The sequence below is a fragment of the Ictidomys tridecemlineatus genome, chromosome 9, assembly GCF_052094955.1.
Source record: "Ictidomys tridecemlineatus isolate mIctTri1 chromosome 9, mIctTri1.hap1, whole genome shotgun sequence".
Classification (NCBI taxonomy): domain Eukaryota; kingdom Metazoa; phylum Chordata; class Mammalia; order Rodentia; family Sciuridae; genus Ictidomys; species Ictidomys tridecemlineatus.
The window spans coordinates 92,879,980-92,901,340 of NC_135485.1; positions in this window are offsets into that span (position 1 = coordinate 92,879,980).

Consider the following 21,361-nt stretch of genomic DNA (forward strand, 5'->3'; position numbering starts at 1 on the left):
TAAGCAGCACTAAAAAATGACAAAATCATGGAATTTGCAGGGAAATGGATGGCATTAGATAAGATTATGCTAAGTGAAGCTAGCCAATCCCTTAAAAAACAAATGCCAAATGTCTTCTTTGATATAATGAGAGCAACTAAGAACAGAGCAGGGAGGAAGAGCAGGAGGAAAATATCAACTTTAAACAAAGACATGAGGTGGGAGGGAAAGGGAGAGAAAAGGGAAATTGCATGGAAATGGAAGGAGACTCTCATTGTTAAAGAAAATGACATATAAGAGGAAGTGAGGGGGATGGGAAAAAGAGAAAGAATTAAATTACAACAGATGGGGTAGAGAGAGAAGATGGGAGGGGAGAGGAGGGGGGATAGTAGAGGATAGGAAAGGTAGCAGAATACAACAGTTACTATATGGCATTATGTAAAAATGTGGATGTGTAACCGATGTGATTCTGCAATCTGTATTTGGGAGTTCATAAACCACTTGAATTGAATGTATGAAATATGATATGTCAAGAGCTTTGTAATGTTTTGAACAACCAATAAAAAAAGAATGAGGAGTTAAAGAAAAATACATATAGGAAACTTAAATTTTAACTTGAAAACCCCCACTGACAAGAACCAAAAACAGAATAATAAAAATATCTCCCAAATATCTGCTAGGATACAGAATCAAATTAAATAGAAAATAGAGTCCATGGAGTAAAATATGAAAGATAAAGAGGAACACAGAAAAAGGAAACAAATCAGCAATTATATATCAAGATGACATTGGTAAGTTCAAACATAAACATTTTAATATAAATGTAAATCAGTAAAATACACAACTTAAAAAATTCTTAGTTTGAATAAAAATGCAAAGATCCAGTATTATTTATATTCTATTCATAGGAAAGTCACCCAAGGTACAATTTTAAGATAATTACAGTACCTGCATTTACTCCTCCCTTCCCTAATATGTGTATTTTTATTGGGTAGATCAAGAAATATAAGATTTCTTCTAAAAAAATTCTTACATTGACTATAAGAATGGGTGGTGAAGAATGATGCTATTAACATGTAAAATACTTCAAATTCTGCAAGAAAACACAGGATGGAACTGAGAAAAGGATTGATTTTACCTTGTCCAAAATACAAGTACCACTTCCTATTATGTGAAACTCCCAGAACTCCCAGCATAGCAAACAATAGTTTTGAGGCATATCCAATTGAACTCCATTGAAAGATTTTTGAACATTTAAGAAATACAGTAACACCACTTGCATACCCCTTTTGAATAATTTTTTTCTGAAAATTTTTTTATTAAAAAATAAAAAAAGAATGGCAGAAAGCCTCTACACACACACACACACACACACACAGATACATACATGCACACAAATACAGGCAGTGTATGGTACATATATAAATATAAATATATATGAACACACACCAAAAAGAGGAAGACAGTCTATGATATAGGTATATAAATAAACATATATGTACATACACACAGATATACTGAATAAACATAGAGTGACTTAAATAGAAATTATTGGACATAAGCCATGGTACAGATCAGATATACAGGTCTAAATCTTTAAACATTTATTCAGTACTGCTTTTTTTGAAACTGTTTTTAGGAACATTAGCATTATTAACTTTTGTTATAGGCAACTTTGAGATGAAACCAAATTATTTCAGATTCTAAAGGTAAATGGAGATGTTACACTGGTACCATATTTGTCTTTTGAAAGCTACTAACATTGTAGGATAATTATGTCAAGCTAATGAAGACCTCATCACTTAACATAATTAAAAATATATCAATATATTCTGCTCTATAAAAATATAATAAATGCAATGATTATTTACTTAAAATTTGAAATAAAAAATTAAAAGCCATTAACAGTGCCAGAATATTCAAATAAATTTATACTAGAATGTTTATGAGAACATTTTTATAGGTATATTTTGTAACATTATTATTTCTTTGAGTTTTGTAAAAATCGTTTCATAAAAGACATTTGCTCATATGAATCATTTTCATACTGGATAAATCCATGATTTCTCTGAACCTCACTCCAGTAATTAAAAAATAATATTTAGTCATTTTGACTAATTCTAGTGGAGAAATATTTATACACACACTCATACATACATAAATACACATTAAAATAGTGATTTATAACTAGAAAACTTTGCAAAAAAAATTTCAGGTCTTTTGGAGACTTAAAGATTTAATTCTCAATTGTATTTATATCAACCACTTATAATCACATAGTCATTTCCTCTTCTTGAGTATAAACCATGAAGATCTCCATGTATGATAAATATTCTTTTCTTTGCCAAAATTTAAACAGGTTGTTCCAATTGTTACTATGGTAAGCCCACTATTACTATGATGCCAGAGTTCAACATTTATTCTTAATTATTTGTGGCATGTGGTAAAGGAGAAAAATGTCAAATAAGACCCCACATTTCTGGTATAGGACCATTACCTAAGTAAGGAATACCAAAGAAAGAGACATTGTGAGAGAAGTTATGTTGTAGTTGTACAGGGTATTTAATTATCTGAAATATCATAATCATTGTCATATTCACTTATTTTTCCTGAGACTTTCTAGTGTATAATTATATATAAAGTAAGATACTTCATATTCTTGAAAAACCATGAATTTATCTATTTGAATCCTGTTTTTGTTTCCTTTAGTGACACTACTGAATCACACACCTTGAAACATTCTAAGTTTTGAGACCAAGCTATATATATAACTCCATTTGTACAAAAAGTTTATACACACAAAATAGGGATAAAAGAAAACATAGAAGTGGAAACAATTCATAAGTCCTTCATAGATGAAAATAAGAGACAGAACAATTTATTTGATCTTTTTGGTGGTCCTTGTGAGGAAAAACAATGCAGAAAAATTATTTCCAACTTTTTTGATTTTCCAAATTCTAGCTACAAAACCATAAAATCCACTTAGAGTCATTTGAGAAGGGCAAATTTCTTGGAAGGACTACATAGTCCCCCGCAAGAAAGTACGTGGGTTCTAGTTATAACTCTATGAGTTGGGTCTTCAAGAACACCTTCAAGATAATGCCCAGCATCACTATCTCCTTCTCCTCTCCCTCTTCCTCCTCCTTCTTCCTTTTCATTTTCATCTTTGAAATGAGAATAATAATTGTACCTATTGCATAGGGCTATTTTGAAAATAAAATAAAATAAAAATTGGAACCATCATTTGACACAGCTATCCCATACTTCTGTGTATATCCAAAGGATTTAAAGTTAACATACTACAGTGACACAGTCACATCAATGTTTATAGCAGCACAATTCACGATAGCTAAGCTATAGAGCTGAACTAGATGCCCTTCAATAGATGAATGGACAAAGAAAATGTGGTATATATACACAGTGGAGTATTATTACTCAGCTATAAAGAAGAATGATTTTATGAAATTGATGGTAAATGAATGTAACTGGACACTATCATGCTAAGTGAAATAAGCTGGACCCCAAAAGTCAAAGGATGAATATTTTCCCTGATATGCTGAAGCTAATCCAAATAAGGTGGAGGATTAAAACAGAAGAAATATCAGTGGAAGAGACAAAGGGGAATGAATGGAAGGGAGGAGGGATAGGTAGGGAAAGAGTAGACTGACTCTAATCTAACATTCTTATGTACATATATGAATATACCATAGTGAATCTCACCATCATGTACATCCACAAGACACTAATTTTTTAAAAAACTACAAATAAATAGCAGAAATATCAATGGAATAGAAAGAAGGGAACAGGGGGTGGGAGAAAGGGAGGAGAAGGAAAAGTAATAGGGAATGAATTAGAACAAATTACATTCCATGTTTCTACAATTATGTCAAAATAAATTGTATTTTCATGTCTAACTAAAAAGAACCAATCAAAATAATACTTGTAAAATGTTTAAGATAACATATAGTGAGCACCAAAAGATGTAAAGAACGGAATTTAGATATTGGCAATAATAACCATAAGTTTTACAGTGAAGAAGTATTTCATTCAGTTACAATTGCATTATACTTGACCAAAGGTAAGCTTAATTAAGAAGCATATACAAGTTTTAGGTATAATGACATGGAAATAAACAGAATTTGACCACAACGCATGTGCAAGCACAACAGTAGTCAGGCATGCTATGATATATTTATGAGAACTGTCCAGTCATAGCACATGCCAAGGGTTTCACCAGAGTGCAGTTGTTCCCTCCTCAGAATTAGTGAAAGAAATACAACCACAGATGAAAGATCTGTAAAGAAAAGCAAAAATAGAGGAATAAATAGTATGAAGAAAAAGTATGAAGTGTATGTAAAATTAATTTTAAGCTGCCACTTTAGTTCCTTAGTATCCTGGTCCACTCTATTATACATGCACTAAACATCCAGTAAAGAGTTCAGCCTTTCAGGGGCACTGGGGATGTGGGTTAATGGTAGAGTGCTCACCTAGCATGCATGAGGCACTGGGTTTGATTCTCAGCACCATATAAATATAAAGATATTGTGTCCACCTAAAACTTAAACAATAAATGTAAAAAAAAAAAAAAGAGTTCAGCCTTTCTAAATCAACCTCAGTTCTTTCAACACTCCAGGATAAACCCTCCACACACACTTTTTGTCTTACACAGATGTTGTTTTTCATGACAAATCAGTTCTACTCAATTCGCAGAGCTCACTTCAAATGTCAGGCCTTTATGGAAGATTTTTTTGAGCTCTCATACCTTCACCCCCAGGTCCTTCTACGATCCCTCTGCTGATACCACCACCATATAAAACTTGAACGAGAGGTGGTAAGACAAAACTTGGTAAGAGGTGGGAGGGGGGACTTTTGGAAAATTCTGGAACATAGATGGTAATCCAATTTTTCACAGGACTAGAACTGTTACAGTGCATAGGAAAGCATTCTGTGTCATAAAGTTTGAGATCATATTTGGCTACTGAGCCTTATGGTATGAGATAATACATAGTCTCTCTCCTACCACTTGTTTTTTGAATAAAGTTTTATTGGAACATCGCCTGGATTATCTCTCTATACATTGTCTGTGATGCTTTCACCTTATAGTAACAAGAGTTAAGTACTTATAATGGAGACCACTACTCAGTAATCAAAAATTAAAATATTTGCCATCTGGGCCCTAACAAAAAGCTTTCAAACTCCTACTTTAAAACTATGTATCTGTGACTTAGACTGAGAGGGTAAAGGCCTGATGTTGTCATTTTCTTTCTGAATCTCTTCAGTAAAGACAGAATCAACTAGAGTATTTGAGAATTTTTTTTCACCATTGTAGCAACCACTTTATCTATGAATGCTAAGAAGCTCATCTCCATAAACTACAGATAATAATTTAAATAACTTTTTTGTCACTGTCTGCCATAGGACACTAATATCACATGTCCCATTGGTAATGAAATGCACTGAAACTCAATCACAGAAACTATACCATATCCCAATCATTCCTGGTCCACTTTCTTGTGATAGCGCTTAGAACCAGGACTCCAAGGGACCCATTAAGACAATTAAAAAAAAAACTCTAGATATTTCAAATAAATAGAATAAATTGCCTATAAAGCTATTGGAAGAGCCAGAAGTGCAATGAGATGAAAGTGAGTAATAAGAAAAGATAATTATTATAAATATGTTTAGAACTTTCCTATACAATTGAGCTGATGGTGATGGACTCCCAGAGGAGCCCATGGTCCCACCATGAGGACATCCTGGAACACCATTGTCACAGGCACTGCCACACCCTGGGAAAAATATCTCATCCTTCCTCCACCCTCTGATATCCCAGCATCAGAGTTAATGGGAAACCCTGTGAACAAAGACCTGGAAACATCTTCCATCTTTCTACAGGCTTCCCTGCAGCAGATGCAAAAGAAGCCACTGCAAACAGAATGTAAACTCAGGGAGCAGAGGGACAATGGGCAAGATGTGGCACAAATTCTACTTTTTCTATAATTTTCACTTAATAAAGATGGCAGGCAGGTATAGTTTCACCAAACTATAATTTTGGAAATAAGTTTTAAACCTAGCATTTTTCCTATAATAACATATTTAAAGGGTATTTTTTATATAGTTAACGCTTTATTTTTTTTTCTAGAATGGTTTAGTGGTTTTTACTATTGTATTCTCTCTTTTTTGAAAAACATTTTTTAGTTGTAGTTGGACCCAGGACCTTGATTTTATTTATCTGTTTTTTATGTGGTGCTGAGGATTGAACCCTATGCCTCACACATGCTAGGTGAGTGCTCTACTGCTGAGCCACAACCCCAGCCCCTCTCTTTCTTGAAGGGTTATGATTTAGGTACTGGACCACCAAATTCCTTGTCTTGTCTTTCCTTCTTCATTGCTTTCTTTGTCTTCTGAGTTCTGTGAGAAATCCCCAACTCCATCTTCCCACACTTCCATTGAGTTTTCTATTTCTGATATTATATATTTAATTTCCAAGGTATCTTTTCCTTTTATAGTATCCTGATCTGTTTCAGGACTATTTCTTTAGCTCCTAAAACATACAAAGTTTCATCCACCCCATTCCTCTCTTTTTCATCCCCTGTTGTTCATACCGAATGTCTTCTTCCAATTTCTAGAGGACCTTAGATACTCTGCTTATATTTAGGACTGGAACATGAAGAGCTGGTAGCTGGGGATGTGTGGTGGGAATACAACCAGTGGTATCTGCTGGAGTATTGTCTGCCTGAATGCTACTATTTGAGATTCTCTCTTGTCCTAAAGTCTAAGTTCCTTCTTTTGGGCTAGTCAGATTCCCCAGAGATGACTTTTTCCAATCTAGAAAATATACTCAAGTCACTGCCAACATATTCAGAGACAAATTTAGGCAGAAAATAGGAAATATCAACATTTGGTTTGTAAAAATTTACTGGGTTCCTTATTTTTAGCACAAAATTTCCCATGTTGCATATTTATCCTATGTCACCAAGTCCATTCAATCAATTCATTGAATGCGTGTCTAGTTTTCTATAAGATTAGTGAAAGGGTATTGCCCAGCTACATGGAAAAGAAGGATAAACAATTTACCAAACATATTTAAAACTGTCTCCAAATTTTAATTTTTATCTTTATTTCTATATCTAAAGATATTTAGTATCACCAGTTGCTGGAAATATAGAAAATTTTGCAGTTGCTCTCTGACTTTCCCAAATGTGTGCCAAAGACTCAGTTACAGTTTCTATTTCATTTTCCACTCTAATCATTTATTTACATGCTTTTGATCTTCCAAAATATATTGTCTCCTTTCCTATTGTTTTGTCTTTTCTGATTTATGCCTTGCAATTATGTCATTTTATTAAAGATTTTTAAAAGTATGAGAGAAATGCATATGCTAAATCTATGATCACTCACTAAAAGTTTTCACCACACTATTTTAAATATTATTTTACGTACATATAAACGTACCATGTGTGTGTGTGTGTGTGTGTGTGTGTGTATCTGATGTGAACCTGTGTGTCTGGCTGTACTTGTCAATATCAATAATTACCTTCCTCTTGAAAAAGCTTTCTTAACTGCAAAAAATTTTCAGGAAAGGAAGTGGATACAAGTTTCACTGTCAATTCTTCAAGTTTCCAAATTTGAGGATGCTCAGTCATTTTAGGTGTAGGTTTTTGGGTTTAGGCATTGAGCACTCTCCTTCCATTTCTATGTGCAAGCTGGCTAGTTCCAGTTTTTCTTTTATTTTTTTTCCAAAATAAAAAATAACGACACATTAAATTCTAGATTTTGACTACCATGTTCCCTAAAACTGCAGTCTATGGTCTGTGTGCCAAGTACAACTTCAAAAAAAGTTTATCAGACTTCATTTCATTCACAATGGATGAGTAGGTACACCAAGCCAACTTCCCACCTTGGTTTTGGGACAGCACTGGGAAGTGGTGTCTGGGCAGGTACGCTCAGTGAGTCTGCTCTTTGCCCAGTCCTTGTCCCTGTCCCTTGTCTTTTTAAGGCAAATGTGAACCCCAGTCAAGTTGTATTTTTTGCTATCCAGACCCTTTCCCAGCTTTGGAGTACTCCATAACAATAAATACAAAGTATCTGCAAATCTGTGAGAGTTTCTACTTTGACCAAGATATAACTCTGTTGAAGGGTCTAATTTCAACAGACTACTGCTGTAAAGTTAAGTCCAATTTTCAGCACATTTTTCCAGTCCATAAATTCCTCCTGCTACATAGGTGAGAAGCAGCTCGTATTGTGTAAATTGGCCTTTGGTTTTCATGACTTTTCTCCTAGTGGATAAGAATAAGAATTGAGGTGAACCATGTGCAGACACTCAATCATTTGAATGACTCTGTAAGTTTGTAGATCATCTTTCTCTATTTTATGTCCCTAAAATAGATTAAAAGGAACAACAAGAATAACAACAAGAATTGATAATTTCTTTATTTAAAAAATTGGTAACAAAACTCTGTTATACAACATTGTATTTCTTTTTAAAGATTAACACTGTTTATTTATAAATAAATAAAGTTTGGAGAACTTATGTAAATTCAGTTAAAAATTAGTAAGTAGTTGAATACATTTTAAAGATGATCTTGTGGTTTTGTGACTTATATATAAATTTTACAACCAATGCATCATGAAATTATAAATTAGACTCTCCTGTAATTGTTATCATTAATCTCTTTCACACTCACAAAAGCTAAAAGCACAATATTTTGTGTTTTTATTACATGTTTCTTCATGTACATTTTTTGTTTGTTTGTTTGTATGTCTCTTCTCCCAAGTACATTAGTGTCTGAGTGCAGGGATATAATGAACACTGAAATGGTTATTTAATTGTTGAATTTACAAGTAGAGCAATATATATTTTATTTATAAAATATCACATTTTCCTTAGAAAGCCACATTTCATTGAAAAACCAATAAATTACAAATGATGCTACATATTTTCTTAATACTTCACTTGTATGAAAACAGATAAAAATGATTCTTTAAACCCTGTAAGTCTACCAGTTACAAAATGCCTCATTAAAATGGCAAACGTAGTTCAAAGTGTCCCAGTAAATATGGGGGCACATGTTAAATGGAGAATTTGATTGATGCAGTGAATTATCTATGATAATTGGTAATTAAAATTTTCTTAAGTTTTCTTTTCCTTCAAGAAGGTGTTGAAAGTTATTTCTGATGTTATTGGAAAGTAGACATCAAAGGGTTTCCCATAATTCTCCAGAAACACTGCTGTTTGTGTTCATCTTTTCCACATGGTACTGTGCTTGCTTATTCACATGAGCCTTCGGCACAAGGGTATAATTTCTTGCTCTATAGAAAAAATTTATATCTATATTAAGTAAAATCTTCAAGGTCATATATAATTTTAATATAGAACATCAGTATTTAAATATGAAGGTCATGAGATTAGTATTACAGGGTGACACAAATTTTAATTTTAAAATAATTTAAATAATGATGTTCCCCAAAAAGTATTTTTCATTATTATAAATTGAAGTTTTAATGAAAACCCTTTATTAATGCTTATATGTAGAATTATATGTATTTATTCAGTTTAATGTCACAAATTTTCTTACCTTTCTAAGGGAAGGAAGATATAAACTACCTCCATTCATTAATTTACTTTTCTATTTTTTTTAACCAAATCTCTTTCAGATATTCATGATTTAAACTAGCATTATTTAAACACGTGGTGAATGTAACAAATTACAAGTGTGATCTCCATTAAAATATGCACCCTAGAATATGTGTGATGGTTGTTGTTGTACAGGAATTCTGTTGCAATTTGTCTGTACTAGTCCTTCATTACTGAATTTGGATGGCTACCACAGAAATTATTGCTATGATTGTCATGAATTCCTTTACATAGAGAAACTATATTATTCATACATTTATGCTAGGTTAATACACATAATTGAAACAGGTAAACAGCTAAATCAAAAAGTAAAGCTTTTTTTTTGAACCAGGGATTGAACTCAGATGCATCTCCTGAGTCAATTTCTAATCCTTTTTATTTTTAATTTTTAGACAGAGGATGAGTAAGTTGCTTAGGGTCTAAGTTGCTGAGGCTGGCTCTGAACTCTTCATCCTCCTGCCTCAGCCCATGTGCCACCAGGCCCAGTGGAAAAGCAGGTTTATTGACCTGATAGGCCAGTACAGTCACATCGATGCACTGAAGATACATCATGCAAATGTTGTTACATGGTTAATAGCAGTATATTTGAGGAAATTTAAAGTAACACAACAATTTATCAACTTCTAAAAATGTTTCAACAGATCACTAGTGCTGCAAAAAACATAATTTTATATATATATATATATATTTCAAAAGCTTTCCCTCCTAGCCAGCAGGGTGGTGCACGCCTGTAATCCCAGTGGCTCAGAAGGCTGAGGCAGGAGGATCGCAAGTTCAAAGCCACACTCAGCAAAAGCAAGGCACTAAGCAACTCAGTGAGACCCTGTCTCTAAATAAAATATAAAATAAGGCTGGGCATGTGGCTCTGTGGTCAAGTGCCCCTGAGTTCAATCTCCAGTATTCCATAAATAAATAAATAAATAAATAAACAAACAAACCATAGGAAAGAAAATAAACTGTCCATTGGAATTTACTATTTGAATTTTCTTACATGGATACTGTAGAATTCAGTGATATAATTATCACCTCTGGCAATTTGGGACAGATAATTGTCATGTGTGCTTTTCAGATGTTTAAAAATGATAAAATTGTAAAAATTGCAATGCCATAATGGGTGTTTTTCCAAAACCACTATAAGGAAAGGATAGTTCCATATAACCAACATGTAGAAAGAGCATCAAGAATTTACCCTCAGGTGGAGAATTATTTTCCTCTGAGCATCATCAAACTGTAGAGAACTGAGTGCAAATTGCTGTCTATGATTTCAATCCTTAATTTTCAGAATAAATGTCTTATTCATATAAAATAGGCAATGTTTTAAATATAAAACAGAGCCAACAAGACTTCAACAGTACTTTTGAAACTGAATGCAATAGGATTACTATATAGCACCAAGAATATTTTTGGACATTTTGATGTTCATGGAATCTGAGATGTAGAGCTGGGTCTCCCACTAACTCCTCATGTATGATGCTAGACAGGTCACGTGTGCTCCCCAGTATCGCGTTTACTGGATTCCAGAGATGAGGATATCTCTCTATTCACACTGAACAGAGAAGGCTGAAGATTTTAAAAAGTTCTTGGTTCTAAGGTATGGACTTTATCTTTTAGATATGAGTGATTAAACGGAGCACTTCAGAAAGTTTAGTGTTCTATGTGACGCGAACATTTTAAAATTATTTCATCTCAATGCTTTTTGTATGTCCTGTGTACACCTAGGTAGGTCAGAGATCTATTTAGACATAAGCCCTCAGTGACTACAAGGCTCTATAATGAATTATGTTTATAATGACAAAGTTCACCTGGTCAGTACCAGAGTGTGAGCTCCCTAGCAGGGCACTTTTCCTTGTTTTGAGAGCAATGGGAGAAGAATATTTATTCAGTTCCAGCAGGTCTGGCACACAGTCTATTTTTAACTTTGTGGCTAGAGCCTGTCCCCGTGTCTTCTGTAAATGTCATAAGAGTCTGTTTACCTGAAGTTTCCTCTGTTTTCTCCACTTTTTAATACACTCAAGAAAGAAATTTTCTTTACAATAAAATGCTCACATTTATTTAATTAATCCTAAATTCCTAACCCAATCATTTAAAAATCCTTTCTGGCACTATAGATTCTTATTCTAACAGCCTCTGACTCATCAAATACAATTGCATAATTACACAGTTGCCACAAAGTGAAATACTAACTTTCTTTAGTTTGTACAGGGATTATTTCCATAGAGACATATGTCTTTAAAGACTCAGCCAAAAGTGGAGTTTTATGAAAATGGGATATATAAAATTATTTTCTGAAAGCAAGTATTGTCTTTGTCATGGTAACACTTGCCACTTTTAGCACATTATATCCCAGACTCTGTGATGGATGTTTTATATTCATTATCTTTTAAAATTTTTATGATAAACATATAATGTATTATTATCCCCAGAAATAAGCATATTCTAATTTTTAAAGAGTTAGATCAACATGTTCTCATGTAGAATTTATATAGGCCAAGTCCACTTATTTTGAAATGAAGGAGCCATAACTGAATTAAACATTAATATTGTTCATACTTATTAAGGGACTGGTCACATGATACTGTTAACTTGCATTTAATAGCTTTTTAATACCTAAATGAATGAAACATTATATATTTCAGAGAGGGCCATATCCTAACTCCATGTCTTTTGATTATGATGACTGTAATCCCTATAGTAAAGGGAATGGATTTCCTGATTTTAAGACTCATTATCACTTCCAGGGAAGAATTCTTGAAGTCATGACTTTTTACAATTTAAACCTCTTAAATAAGTACAAAAAAAATCTGATGGTATCCACTTTCCTGAGCTACTGAACCATCAACCCTGTCCTATCTGCTGTGTAAAACAATTTTCTGAATGAACACACTTTTGCACATGTATATACACATATTCTCTATTGAATCAGCACTTTAAAGTAGTGATTCTACTATGACTTCTATTTATTGGAAGGGAAACCTTCAGTATTTTGACCCTTCTCCTGTGTATCTGAGTATAAAAGTGACTGGGGCCAGGCGTGGTAGTGCATGCCTGTAATCCTCGCCACTTGGGAGACTGAGGCAGGAAGATTCCAAGTTGGATGTCAGCCTCAGCAATTTAAGAAGACCCTGTCTTAAAATTTAAAAAAAAAAATTTAAAAAAATTAAAAGGTTGGGGATATGGCTCAGCGGTTAAGTGCCTCTGGGTTCAATCCCTAGTACAATAGCAACTAGAATAATAAATCTGGGACATGAGAAGAATGTGTAGGTGGTATTTCTTTAAATACCAATAATAGGAGTTCAGAGGCATGAGAAAAGAGCCACTGCTTTTTCCTATGTTAGCAGTGGTTCTACTGAGTGGAACAAAGATGTCCTTTCTACTTACCACCTACTTTGCACACAGGTGATGACTCTGTACATCTAAACTCAAGCACAAATGGATTTGGTCTCACAACATTGCACTTGTTTGGTGGATAACTATGTCTTAGCATTGTACGGTACATAAACTTTGTATGTATTTTCATCAAAGAAAACTTAGAATAACAACTAATAGGAATTCATGGAAAATGACTAGCTCAAGGTTAAGGTCTGCGTTCATTAAGCAACATTTGATCCTTGAGGAAATAGTTTGTTTTCATTATTTGTATCCTGAAATAAAGGGAGTAAATGTAGTGGTTATAGGGGTTGCATGTTATAAGCAAAAGCCATGTGCTTAAACAAGTTTTTAAGAGCACAAATAAAGCATGTTTAAAATTCATATAATCATGAAATATGAATGTCCAACCCAGTTCTCTTCTCTATAACCCAAAATTGAACTTGTCACCTCCTCTTGAATATTTATAGATTATTTTATACTTAATATGTCTTTAAAAAAATAAACTCACCTATTCTCTTTACTAATATACCCTTCAGGTTACCTAGAAGTAGAACATTTTAAGTCTCTAAAGAACGAGACAGAATTTTCCCTTTTATCCTGGACATATGAGGTAGTCACTTTTCTGAGGATAAATTCTAATAGAACCCAGATGTTCTGGTTTTATTTGGTTTGATTGTTATTACTCCTGTGGTTGTTTCTCTGAAAGCTTCTGAAATTCTAAAGAGTCTTTAAACTCCCTGTGCCTCTAAGTTTTAAATCACTGAAGAATGGTCAAAGCATTTTGTATTGGAGTCCAGGAGCAGTTTTAGAACACTTATTATGATTCCTATAAAATAAGTGCTTGTAGTACAAAGATAATTGAGAAAGTTACTGCTTACCAGATCTCAGTCTAGCCAAGGGAGCAGAGCTGTAAGCAAGACAATACTCAAACATACCTCTAAGGTGCATGGACAAGGATGGCTTCTGAATTAGAAATATTAGTTAATAAATCAATTTACCCTAATGATCATATTAAGAGAAGAAAATACTGAAGAAATTGTAATTTATTTAGACACCCCTCAAGTAGATTTCTCTAAAAAAATAAGTTTAATATAATCCATTTAATTTTGTATTTAGCAATTATCAATTTTTGTTTTTGCACTGAGACTATGCAATGTTTAGCTAATATTGCATGATAATTTACAAGTTTGGGGATTTAAATTCAAAAGACCTTCAAGATTCTGGATTTCTTTGAAGTATTCTGCCAGTCATTTACTATCTTCTCTGGCATCTTATGATAAAATAGTGATTATATGACTACATTACAAATTGAATTTGGTGAACAATAAATTCATTGTGTGTACTCATTCAATGAACTAAAAGGATGATAAATAGCTTCCTAAATTAAATTCAAATTTCCTGAGTTTAAATGAACACTTTACTAGTAGCAAGTCTTTTCTGGTATGATAAGTAAATGAATGTTGATCTCAATGAAAACAATAAATTAGGAAGGAAATTATCCCAATTTTCAAATGTTATATTTCCATTACAAATAAACTCTGCCTATCATTAATATGTAAGTAACAGCATTTAATTTAGCAATGATCTACCTGCTTCCTTAACACTTATTATAACTTGCTTAACACTTTTTAAGTCCCTAAAAGAACCCCAGTAGCCCAATTGAAGTCTTCAAAGCTCACTGACATGAATTATCATTGATCAAGAAACAAAATAATTTCAAGCATAAAAAGGTTTCCATCACTTACCTTAAAGTAAGTTTATAGTAGATGATTTTAATAAGTCCTAAGACATGTCTCTCAGATGCTTCTGAATTGAAATCATTGCTGCCTAAAACAATTAAGCATCTCAATTTTCCCTGTTACTTAGTTACAGGAAACACTTTGAAAGTTACTGCCTCAGAAATGATTCAGTAGCTGGGCATAGGGACCCACCCAGGTAATTCCAACAACCCAGGAAGCTGAGGCAGGAGCATCTCAAATTGGAGGCCATCCTCAGCAACTTAGCAAGAACCTATGTCAAAATAAATAAACAGTGCTGGGAATATATCCCAGTGGTAAAGCACCCTTGGGTTCAATTCCTAGTAACACACACACAGGCACAAAAAAAAAAAAAAAAGAGAGAGAGAGAGAAAGAGGGAAGAAAAGAAATCTGAAGAAATCTGATGCAGTATTGATCGGTATAGTTCAAATTTTTAAAATGTTCATATTGTGTTAAAGTTAGGTATTTATGGAACATCTCATGTACAAAAATCAAAATTAAAGTACATCATTGCCAGGAATATTGCCATAGATAATGTTGCAGTGTCAGCATTCAGTCTGTTCCTTTGCACATTAGTTCCATGTTGTGTCCCCAGAATAAAGATGAAACGTGCAGCACTATCACACCACATGCTCCAACATTCACTTACAACGCAGAACCAGCAAGAAAATAAGAAAATTAATTTCTTAAGAATATGCTTTTGCTTAAAACCAATTTAACCTTATCGAGAAATCTTTGTTTCTAAATAAAGAAGCAAAAATTCAATTAAGAACAGAGGCCTAACATGTGAATACCATTTACATGATTAAGCAGTGATAACACACTGTTCTGCATTTAATTCCCACACACAGTATTGAACCAAATGTGAAACTGATACTTTGGTGACATTAAATATCCATAGCTTTGAAATGTACTGCCATTTAATTACTACCAAAGCCATGTGCCTCAGAGCTTTTCTGTTCATCTTTCCTGTGAGGGTTTTAATATGGTGCTATGTCAAGAACATGAAAAGTGATACAAAACTGTGAAAAAGAGTACAATAATTAAAATCCCCATGCCTCCTAACACAAAGCTGGCCGCCTCAACAGGAATGAAAATGATCTCTGTACTCCGACTGCAAAATGGGACTGGGAACTTTTTCCACAATTGAATTGTTAGCAGTCATCTGACAGGTTCTGAACCCTGAGCACAAATAACACACATTTAAATCATTAACATCTCCCTTCCACTCCAAACAAAAAGGAATGTGTGATTAAACTGATAACTATGTCAGGAATTAACTGACTCAGAGAATAATTTTCATTTGGGAGCTCCTCTTTCTCAGCCTTCAAGCTGAACATTATTAAAGGGCTTGATGGCACCCAAAGCACCAAAGAGTAAATGTGCATAAGCAAAATGACCCAGAGAGCGATTTCTCTTGTCAGCATGTCACAAGGATGAAAGAGGAGGAAACACTAATGAGGGCTGTTGACCAGATTATTTTCATATTAATATCTGGAAACTTATCTTTTCACCCACATCTTCACCAGCTAGTGTATAAGTAATTAGAACATAGGTCCTGTTGGTGGTGGTATTGCTGAAAATCTCTCTTCCTTCCATCGTGTGATAGGAACAATAATGAATGATTCTTGCCCCACAAATATAGAAAATTATAAAGAAGTTAGATTATCTCTGATGTGATCATGAATATGATTAGAATGTGTCCTCCAGATTCACCATTCCCACCCTTCCTAACCCTCCTGGCCAATGTGGCTCATGTCCTCAAGCCTGTACTCTGCCAGGGAAAAGCTGCCTGAAAGTTTATTATGGCTAGCAAAAGCAAGGATAAGAACTCTAAGGTGATCCACACTTTATTATATAGAAGTTGATGCTATCTCATTTTTATTTTATTATTTTAGTTGTTGTTTTGGTATGATGATTGAACTCTGGGAGCTTAACCACTGAGCTACTTCCCCAGCCAGTTTTTAGATTTTATTTTGAGACAGGGTCTCACTAAATAGCTTAGAGCCTTGCTAAGTTTCCGAGGATGGCTTTGAACTTGCAATCTTCCTGCCTCAGCCTACCCCGCTGCTGGAATACAGACTTGGGCCACAGTGCCTGGCTACATTTCTCCATGGAAATACGAGACAGGAAATATGGAGGAAGTTATGTTATTTGCTACAAAGGAATACATAGAAGCCGATCCCTTTTTATATGTGTCCTCAAATTTAATAAAATCCTTTAATGACAAATGACAATATTTATGTCTCCACACCCTTAAAAATTATGACAGAAATGCCTCCATTTATTTATTTGTCTGTTATTAGAAATAGGTTTCAATTTTTTTTTTTCCCCTCAGTACTGGGGATTGAATCCAGGACTTCTTGCATGATAGGCAAGTGCTCTACCACTGAGCTACATTCCCAAGTCCTTTTTTACTCTTTATTTTGAGACATGGTCTCCCTGGCTAAATTGTCCAGATTGGCCTTTAATTTGCAATCCTCCTGCTTTAGCCTCCTGAGTAACTGGGACTACAGGTGTGCACCAAGGTGCTCAACTTTATTGATGATATTAAGGGATATTTGTGTTGTCATCTGTTGACCATAATCCATTGCATATGGAAATGTCCTATGCACAGCAAGAAAGTGAAGTATTCACCAAAGATTTGGAACACTTAATTAAATTTAAATGTATTTACAATTCCTAGCTAGTATAATTGTGCATTAAAGTTGCTGTGGTTCTTTGGAGGGAGAATTTTTTTTACATCATTGAATTAATTTTTTGTAGTTATTTGTAACTTTCTGTTGAGGTGAACTGGTAAACTAGTGTTTACCAGGTTTCTATAGTATGGATGGGTCCCATTTCATTCCACTGTTCCCTAATAATGGAAATTCACTCTCAGTGTTTTGCTTCTAGAAAAATCCAAATGTAGAAATTAACTTAGACATTAGCATTGTATGAGAGTAAACTTACTCCATAATTCCTTTGAATTTTTCTTATACTGATATGTGCAAAGTAAAAATGTTAGACTTGGTTGAAAATGTATTTCCCTAATTACTATTTTTTCAAGTATTACTGGACCTTGAATTTGCTCCTTGATCATTTTGCCTTTGTTAACCATCTTGATCTACCATTTGGGGAGCAGCTCTTCACATCCTGCCCTAAGTTTTCACCAGTGCTTTGTTTCTGCTGCTCTTGTTACGTGCTTGATAGAGGTTTTTCATTAGACATAAGTGTTTTCTCACCTTGTGAATATTGCCCCTATTTGTGGTTGGTCGGTTGACTTTTTTATTATAATTTTATGATCTGGAATATTTTAATTTTAGCTTTTTGTTATTTTTTTCTTTAAAGAATATGCTTTTGAATGGTAATATTAATGGGAGTAAACGAACAAAATTTTCTGAAAAATTTCTAATATTTCTACATTTAAGAATTGATTTGATCCTTTTACTTCTTTGAGTAACTGTTGTTATCTGCATTTTACAAATAGAAAACTGGGGCAGAGAAGGTTTATGTAACTTGCCCAAGTTCAAACACACATTAGAATATATCTATTTGAGCACAGGTATTCTTATGTGAGAGACTATTTTTAACAACCACATTCAACAATTTCCATGACCCTTGCAATCTCTTCTTGTGGTAAATTATTCTATTCAACATTTCTTCTGCTATATTTTAAATTTTACTGAAAAAAAGCATAAGTTTCTTTTAGATTTCATGCTTATTTTCACTGTTCTCTCAAGCTCATGTTTTTCCCCTTCTTATTTCTAATTCTTTTTTTTCCCCCTAACACTTCCCTTATTAACTGATTAAACTTGTAAAGACTTTTTCTGTTAAGACATATGTCTTACAAGGAACAATCAATATTATTTAGAGATTAAAAGTTACCTAGTTTTCACACTCATTTATTCTATATCAATTCTTTATGTTCATGTATTTTATACCCTAATGAGTTTTCTCCTACTAATTCCTTGAATTTTGCTCTTTAATCACTATAATTTTTGTCTTTCATCTTTATTAATGAACAAATTAACTCTAAGTTATTTTTCCAGGTGTCAAAGGTAGTATAAATATTCTTTTCATTGCTTTCTGGAAATTTGTGACTTTAATTTTTACTTCTTCTTTGAGTCAGGGTTACTCAAGAGTATTTTTATATTTCTAATTAGTGAGTCATTGGGTATTCTTCATTCACTTTTCCTATTTCTCTCGGCCCCTGTACAATCAGGGGCCGAGAGAAAAAAAAATTTATTTTTTTAATTGGTATACCTTTTTATATATAAATACATGATTTTTTTACAAATATTATAAATACATATGAGACAAAGTCAAAGGCCAAAGATTTTAAACATTTCTCTTAAATCAAGTTAATTAACTGTATTATTATCTAATTGCTCTATAACTATGCTGGCGTATATGTTGGGCACCGGTCACATATTTATCGGGACATTTGAAATTTACTCTCTTAGAATTCTATTTTGAAATATACACTACACTATTAAAACAGTAGTTGCCAAACTCTCCTTTGAGAATTTTCTTTCTTTTTCTGTGTCAAATTGAACTTTTAGGGTTTTCAGAAGGATGTTGAGTAGAGTGGTGATAGGAGATATATTTATGTGATAATAAACTCAGGGATAAAATATTCAATATTTCATCACTAAATAAAGTACTATAATTCACCATGAAGTATAATATTAGTCATGTGATTTTATTAATTTTTTTCAGATTAAAAATATTAACCTCTATTTTTTGATTTCTGAGAATTTTTAAATCATAAACAAATTTATGCCTTTGTGTGTCTATTAAGAATGCTATTTTTTTATTATTATTTTTGTTTATATTTAACTTATATCATTATCTTTAATGTAAAAATCAATCTTACATTTCTGAAATATAATCATTTGGTTCTCTAAATTGTTGTATTTTATATATATTACCATTGAGATAGTATTCTTACATATATGTTCATGAGAGGTATTGTGATATTAGCTTATAACTGTTTTTTTTTTTTTTGTTAATGTTATTTTCATGTTTTACTAGCTTCTCCTAAAGGAGGGAAAAAGTTGAGTAACATGTTCACAACCATTGCTAAGAGATTCCTCAATGGACCAGCTTCTATGGGTCTAATACCATCTAGTCATCTTGGCGGGAGTTGGAGTGGTGGATGGTGGTGGTGGTGGTGGTGGAATGGAGACTATAGTTTGAACTGGCAAATGGCAAAGTTCTTCAACTTTTGGAGAAAAAGTGAGCAGATGAATAATCCACCTCTTAGTTACTTTCTGGGAAGGAAGGGCTAATCTGAGTTCAGTGTCCCACTTTCTCCAGGACCTCCCAGACAACTGGCTTCTGTCCTATAGTCTTGGGACTCTGATTGGTCTGGTATCGTCTAGCCAAGGAGAACAGAGACTGTGACTGTGAGTTGTAGAGATCATGGTTTCTCCCTCCATGTCAACACTGAGTAAGCAGACTAAAACCACAGGAGACTGCTTCTCCCTGGAGAAGACATGGATTAGACTAGGCACCCAAAACCACAGACTGCCCAAAGGATGATATTCTGGCCTGTTTGCCTCAGAGTAATAGGACCTGGCATAGTATTGCCTCCTGGAACAAGTGAGAAATGAGACAGAGATTTGGGTGGGCAGTCACCCTAGCCCTCCCCCCTTACTGATTCAGAACAAAGAAATTATATGTACATCCCTGGATCCCAGGTTCTCACTGGAAAATGATTAAGCAAGAAAAAACATTTGACAATCCATCTTTTCTGAAGACCACCCAAAGAGTAAACTTCAGTCTTACTTTTCCTGAGGCACTGACAGACTCTGAGATATACTGTATACCTATGAGCTGATAAAAAGAAAGTGGGTGATTCTCGGGTCTGGAGAGAACAAGGAATGTCAGGCTGATTTAATTTGTGGCAGTCTTCATCATGAAGGCAGTCCAGAAAGACTGGCAAAAGGTAGCTGACACTAACATAGTCAGGAAGATGAAGAATCAGGCAAACCTGTTCCAAAGTAACAAGATCTCTTTCCAGAAACTGATGGAAAATACAATTTAGTTATATGATTTATCTGAAAGAATGCAAAATAACTCTAAAAGATATTCATTAAAGCCAAGAGAGTGCATAAAAAAGTGAGAATTTCAACAACTTAATAGAGATTAGAAGACACTAACAATAAAATTCATATAACTAGAGAATAAAATGGAACTTAAAAATTGACTAACAATTAAAATATTTGATTAGACCAAGCAAAGGATCAATGATTTCCAGACAAATCATTTTCAATAACTCAGAGGAGAAAATTAAAGAATATTAAGAATGAAGTGTGGGATACCACTAAGCAGACCCGGGTAATCATTGTGGGAGTAATAGAAGAACTCTTGAGAAAAGACCACAAAGTTTATTTAAAGAAACATTGGACAAAAACAGAAATGGACATCAGAGCATAATCAAGAAACCCCAAATACATGAAATTAAAAAAAAACAAACCAAGAAAATTCACACTAAGCCCATTATAAAAAAAAATGTCAAAAGTCAAAAGAAAAAAATTATATTTTATATGCAAGGTAACTTGTATCAATTTGTAGGCATAATTTTTAGAAGTAATCATGCAGACCATAAAGTGAGTAGGATTGTATATTCCA